The sequence below is a fragment of the Etheostoma spectabile genome, chromosome 23 (assembly GCF_008692095.1).
Source record: "Etheostoma spectabile isolate EspeVRDwgs_2016 chromosome 23, UIUC_Espe_1.0, whole genome shotgun sequence".
NCBI lineage: Eukaryota > Metazoa > Chordata > Actinopteri > Perciformes > Percidae > Etheostoma > Etheostoma spectabile.
Window position 1 is genome coordinate 6819446 of NC_045755.1, and position 7318 is coordinate 6826763.

The 7318-nt window shown below is 37.8% G+C and overlaps 1 long non-coding RNA gene across 1 annotated transcript; it reads right to left on the reverse strand.

Moving 5' to 3' along the window:
- Positions 1 to 4335: 4335 nt before the first annotated feature.
- Positions 4336 to 5939, reverse strand: LOC116673056 (uncharacterized). The gene is made up of 2 exons (XR_004327724.1): positions 5605 to 5939; positions 4336 to 5293 (listed from the first exon to the last, which is right to left on the reverse strand). It is a non-coding gene; the product is annotated as an uncharacterized LOC116673056 (long non-coding RNA).
- Between the last annotated feature and the right edge of the window lie 1379 nt (positions 5940 to 7318).

A 7318-nucleotide genomic window follows, 5' to 3' on the forward strand; every position in this document is an offset into this window, starting at 1 on the left:
CAAACTATGCAACGGCAACACTCATAACATGGTTGACCGTTTGTTTTGTATTTTTTATATATATTCATTTATTAGAATCATTTATTTGTCATTATAAATGATTGTGATGATTTTTTTTTTGGAATTCTTTTTTTTTTATTGGCCATTATAAACGCCGATACCGATAGATCGGGAAATGCCTAATATCGGCCGATAATATCGGTTGGACTCTAGTGGTGATGATGTTTTAACTTGGCTGGTTGTTTTGCAAATGTGATATCTTCATGCGTCAACATTTAGGGAAATAAACTTGTAAATTAGCTTTTTTTGAGTTAGATGAGAACATTGATACTACTCTCATTTCTGTGCGTCAGGCGACACTTAGCTTATCTAAAGACTGGTAGCAGGGGGAAATAGCTAGCTAAGGGTTATTTGCACAACACATGGTCACTTGTGAACTTTCCAGGTCCTGGTAGGCGCCTTTGCACAGAGCCGGGCTAACGTTTCTTGCTGCTTCCTGTATTTAAGCTGCTAAGCTAACGGTCGCTTAGCTGTAGCTAGCTTCTTATTTAGTGTACAAAAGTGAGGGTGGTATCAATGTTCTTATGTAACTCTCAGCAAGAAAGGGAATATGCTTGTTTCCCAAAATGTCAAATAATTCTTTTTTTAAGTCAATATTGTGTGGATATTTAGTTTTTCAAGAAATCCATTTGCCACTATGCTAAATGCCTCAGTTTTAACAGAAAAAGAAATGAAAACTTCTAAACATTAGATTATGACTTCTAATCGCACTTTAAACCCCATTATTTAGCCAAGTAGCTGTGATGTATGAAATGATGAAGATGCAAATATTCCCTGTAGCAGGGAGGATTGAATTCAAATTATAATTCTAATTAAAAAAAAAAAAAAAGCCAAAAGCATTCTATACAATCAAAGTCAATCTGAACAAATGTTTGACACAAAGAAACTGAAAGTTTTCTTTTGCTTTAACATGTTTTGCATGTTTCATAAGCTTTGGATGCATTTGTCTTTTGAGGGACAAGTTTGGGAGTAACACTATACTGAGTTTGGATGTAGTAATTTACTGTGGTTCATTGCATGCAGTAGCATATTGTACGCCCGGGAATATGAGCAACGGTGCAATGGTTTACACTGCTATTTAGTATATTGATTGAATTTGTATTTCTGTAATGTATCAAAGTGGTTAGTTAGTTTGTGAATGTGCAAACACCATGCATTATTTCTAAGGTTGTGGTTCCGTTAGAGTTGTTAGCATCCTGAACATTTAGCATAAGAGCTAAGGGTATGATTGATTGTGAAGGAAGGGAATTAAACGCTAATGCTAATGGCAAGACACACGACCACATTTTTTTTTTGCACTTGGACTTGAGATAGAAAAGCGATCATAGAGTTCTGCTTGTCTGAAAACAGTGTCACAACCTCAGAAACGGATGTGCATGATTTTTTTTTCATCCCTACATTATTATTCTGCATTCATACAGGCTCCACTCCTCGGCCAGCCACACTAGGTTGAGATGCAGCGGATAAGAAGGGGAAGTAGAAACTTCAGAGAATCAATTAAAAAAAAGCTCCTCATTTTTTAAAGATTTGATCCCAGGCTGAGAAAACAAATAATTGACCACGTACAATTAAAACCAACTGCATGTTTTGTGTTCTTGACTGACAAAATAAACAGTGATAGTTTAGCTTTATGATTTTTCTTTTACATAATAGTGGATATGTAGAGTTTTGGAGTTGTGATCGTTAATTTTAGGCCTGACTGTAAATGTCTCTTTATTTCATAAGGCGATTTTGACTGACTGAACCCAAAGAAATTAATTTGGAAGTTGTGCAGTGCCAGGAGGAGGAAGTCATTGTTAAAGGAATAGTTTGAAATTTTGAGACAGAGACTACCTTACTTTCTGGCAAAGCACATTTCCTGAAATGTCGAACTTTTGTTTTACATCACATGATATGTGCCATTGTGTAGCATGTGCTATTTATCATCTTAGCTTTGACTTTTTTGCAGTTGACAGTTATCGACATTCCTCCAAGCAGCAGTCATTGACATTAGCAGGAAGTTCATATAGTTCACTTTTCCTCCTGTACATTCCATGATTATTTTTTTTTATTCTGTATTGTAATATAATAATTTGCTGTGCATCTGTAATTCCATCATATAAGATATTTGACAGTTACCAAGTTTTTTTATTGTAATTTAACAAATAGCTATTCATCTTTTTTCTTTGTTGAGTCAAATCTGTCCTGACGCAACCTAAGCATTGTCTTAGCATGCGTCCCAGTTCAACAGAGCGGTTCCAAACATCCAGACTTAATCCGACATAGAGAGTGAATGTTTTGAACTGTAAACATGTTAAGACAATGTCTGAATGGGAGGCATCAGAATATGTGTTGAATGTTCATCCTTATACCCATCATTAAGCCTTTTTCTCTTAGATGAATGTCAAAGAATGAATATATAATTTATTTTTGTCATCTTACCGTACCACCCAACTGCTGCACATCAACTCAGGTTCAATTATCATGTGTAGTTGAAGTGGACAAGCTGTTAAAAGTGATTTTCTTAAGGTAGGGAGTCCTCCAGGGTGGTTCATTAGTTCCACTACATTTGTAAATATATGAGAGAGGAAGCTCTTGAAAGTTTACCTTGTCCCTTCAGCCCAACTGTAGGTTTCCCTTTTTTGAAGTTGCTGTATTGTAAAAGTAGTCAATGCTGTTGTTTTTTCTACCTTTAGACTATAAGGTTTGTAATGGGGAAATGAGAAGAGCACCTGGGTGTTTTTTTCTGTAGCAGAGGAAGACTGAAGTCCAGTGGGGAACCATTTTTAAGTGACCATTATGCTACCCTCAACTTCTCCGTTTGTGAATGTGAAATGTACATTTTGTATAACAAAAATATAACTTATAAAGTTGAAAAGAAATATTTTTAATGTTTCCTTGTGCAACTCTGACTTTGGAGGGGAAAAAAGCAATGTTTGCCTTCAGTGTTTCTTTTCCAGAACTGAAAACAAAAAATAAATAAGTGTTAAAGTAGAAGTAGTTTGTGTCATTAACCCCCGGGGGCCGACTATGTCGTATAAGACATCCAATCATGCATTTTGTGTCAAATGTCTCTTGAACAATTCAAGCTAGCATTGATCTGATTGTTTACTATGAAAGCCAACATCTGGACCTTGCCAGCGAGGGCTTCTGCGTGATCCTAGTGATGATCCCAGACCTTCCAGAAGCTTTTGTAATGTAGCTTGGGACTGCAGTGTCTTTTCACAGACTTTGCATAATAAATCCAGAATGATAAATCCACAACTTATTGGTTATTCATTTATATTTTGGTATGAGAAAAGGTATAGTTTTACTGTCAGGCCATCTTGACTCTCAAAATGTTGTGTTGTGGGGTGTGTGTTGTCCAATCCGAGGCTGACTACCTGACTATCATCATCTTCTATGGTGTTTTTCAGCAGCCGGCATCTGCAATGTTGCACATCCTGACTGTTACTTCCACTGCTACACATACTAAATAATGGAAATCAAAATAACATAGTAGCATTAAACTCAAAGGGGGTATGGGGGGTAGGGGGGAGCTAATCAAAATTGTAGCTATTTCTATTCCCTCAGTTCTCACTGGGGGGGAAACTAACAGACAGGGTCAACGGGCATCCAAAAGACTAGTTACACTTTGTGAGCAGACAGCAGAGGGATTAATTAAAGGAACTACAGAGTTCTCACTAAAACCACCAAATAATTGTGCAAGACATACCGAGAGTCGATGTATACAGTATTATGTGGACCTACTAAATGTGCACAATAATACTGACGCAATTCTAAATAATGACGTAAAACTGGGTAAAAGCCATTAACCCAAATTGATTTTCTGTATAAATCTGCAATAAGCATGAAAGAAATGCAAAAAGAAACAACCAAATCTCCCCATTACTACTAACTGGTACAAATAAAATCAGTAGGTTTATTTACTACTAAGGCCACCTAAAAGGTTAATAACATTTCAGGAGTGACTATAAATGAAACCATGTCCCTCCTAAGTGACAATGACTGGCATGAGAAGGGAGGCTGAACATTATTTTTGGAAAACTTGCTACACCCACCCGCATTATCTTAGTAATATAAACACTATTGTTTGCCCTAAAAGTGCACTTTAAGACGGTGTATGTTAATGAAGTAATCAACTAACTAACCCTAACCCAATGGGATAAGCAATTGACAAAATTATGACACATGCAATAATAATGCATCTTTTTTTACATAATATTCTCACCATTATTTTTTTATTTTGAAGCGCTGTCACTGTCACTTTATTGGACTCACTTCGTTTTTTCTTTCACACAGTTTGCTGCTTTCTGTTAAGATGCATTATAAAGTAAAGCTGTGAGCTCTCCAAGGGGTCAATCACTTACCAACCGCCTAAAATACTGAATAAAAATAAGTAATTTTCGTACAGTCCCTATATCATATATTTTATACTAGCCCAAAGGTGAATACCAGTGCATTGGATAGCATTTACATGTTAAGACGATAAATTCAAAAAAACGATCTAGATAAGAACTCAATTCAGTTTCTTTGACTTCTGGATACACATCCTGACTTTCGTTGGCTAGTAAATTATGAATTGGAGAAAAGAAACACAACCGCACGTGATACATGCCATTGAAATCACTTTATTTTATGTAGTAGCACATATTTTAGCTTTACACGGGTTCCATTCAAACATATCTGACCAAGTTCACACCTTCTGATAATATACGCACAACACTGGAGAGGTAATTATTTTGAAGGTATATCCATCTCGGTTTAACGTATTCTGTTTACCAACTACACCGTGAGCTCAGTCATTCAGTTGGATCCGTTCGACTCCTCTGACGCAAGTCACCAGCGCCAGCAAGGCAGTAGATTGCGCAGTCATCTCCACATAGGGGTAATATGACAACCCGACCAACAGCACAAACTACTACCTCAACCAGCGCTTGGCCCCCGGTGCTCTTTGCCTTTTCTTTTGTCTTCATCACTCCTCCGTTCAGTCGGTGTCGCTGTGCGTAAAAGCGCACGGCAAAAATGGCGTGCGCGCAAAAACGTGGCCGCAATAAAGCGAGGCAAAAACCCCACCCAAAGACAGAAAAGGAAAAAAAAACACCTCCTGTACCTTTCCTATATTTCCTGCACCCGCTGCTCTCCTCGGATGACCTCGGTGGAAAAGGCATATGGCAGGCAGGACGGCGGGGCCATCCTGCCTGCCTGTGGATTTTCTGAGCGGCACGCAGCCGACATGCGTCGCTTTACCACACTACAAAAAAATCCATGTGGTATAAATGTTGTTTTTTAAATAATGAAATTAAAATGTAGTCAGCATAACATGAATGAGCCTAACGAAAAACACAATTTATGATCGGCGCTATATTAGTCTCTAAACATCAAAACCATTCCACTACGCTTAACGTAAACACATCATATGGCTACCAATTTTAACAAAGTGAAAAAAAATGTTTTTAAGTGTAAAAACAATCGTAATTAGAGTATGTTGTTGGCGTATTGAAGCACACGAGTTTAAGTAGATTAACAAAAAAAAAGTCGCAATAAGCTCCAAATAAATATTACCGGGATTTTGTTGGATGTGGAAAGAAAATGCAAAAATTCCACCTCATCATCCAGTCGTTCACCTTGCAGCTGAACTGCAGCAGATTGTTTTATAATCTATTGTTGTCTGTCCCTGCGTCGTGCAGGGAAGTTGTCCCGCTATCAAACCCACTCGGTTCAAAAGACCAAAACGTGTACAAATCCACATCCCGAGGAAAAACACCATTTTCTATTGCCCATCTCTCAGCAAATGCCGCATGTCAGCTACGTGTGGAAAATGAGTGGATTTGGAGGAGCGGCGTGGATAAAAATTCGCGGGGAACGTCAGTACGGGTGTAGGCACGACCGGAGATTAGAGAAAACAAAGAGGTCTCACTCTGACGGGTTTTTCCGAACACCAGCAGCTGTAGTCAGAGTGCGCCATCGGCTGGATGCATTCAAAAGAGCACAGGTCTTCAACATGTTTCATCGTGGACTTTGTCATAATGAAGCAACGAATCATTGCAAGAGATACAAAAGTATGTTTGTCACTATACATGACCTATGTACTAATCAGCTTGTTGATGTCAAACTGGTTATTTTCACTGGTAAACTCAACTTTTTATGTTGTTCTTTCCACAGTGGCACTGCTCTTTTTCTGGAACAGAGGAAATTGGTTGGGAAATAGTTAAATTGTACTGTATGTGTAATTAAAATCATAAATTAGATACCAGTACAATTATTGGCAGCCTAACTCTGACCAGTTTTAACATGTTACATGTAACAATTATATACAGTATAATAATATATAACATGTATAACAACATATACTTTTCAATGAAATAGCTTATTTTTCACCAGGTAATCAGTGGTGTCTGATGAATGAAATCATATTCAAACAGCAGTAATATGTGGCTTATAAAAAAACATATGTTTAAAGATAGATATACAAAATAAGTAGATATAGACAGATACATCGATATGAAAATGTTCTGCAATGTCAACAATTGTTTGTTATGGAAGATAACACCAATTACGCTTTCATTTTAAGCTGTCATTTTATTTATTGTTTCAATTACGCTTTTAGTATCTACAAGTGTTTAAGATGTTTAAATAATGTTAATATATATCACTTTTTAAATTCATTGTATTTTTTCCTGCTCCACATCAGCATTTAGGTTTGGTCATTTTTCTTTGACTGAGAGTACATCTGGTTTCGGTTTTCTGAACGCGAGTGATCCCCCCCCCCCCCCCCCCCCCCCCCACGCCAGCCGCTCGTTCTTTCCTCCTTCCTATTGGTCAGAAGGATGAGCCGCCGTTCTGCGAGCAGAAAACCCGTCAGAACCGGAGAGAACACGGTGTTCCCCCTCATAGATACACACTGGGAGGAGAGTGCGGATAATAATGATGGAAGTCTTATACTTTATTACCTACAAAAATGAACAATCCAGACATGATTCAGAGGGCTTCTTTATAGGGAGACGTAGGAATTCCTACTTCCTGCTGTGACCAAGATGTGTACGTGCTTTGTATAAAAACAAAATGGAATCTGTTTTAGTATTTCCCTACAATTATTAGGAAAGTGTGCCTTTTATCATTTATGAAAAAAACACAGTATAACATTGCAGGGCCAGTGATGAATGTAGAGAGAACACACACACAGAAGAGAGAGAGAGAGGAGAGAAAGAGAGAGAGAGAGAGAGAGAGAGAGAAAGAGAGAGAGAGAGAGAGAGAGAGAGAGAGAGAGAGAGAGAGA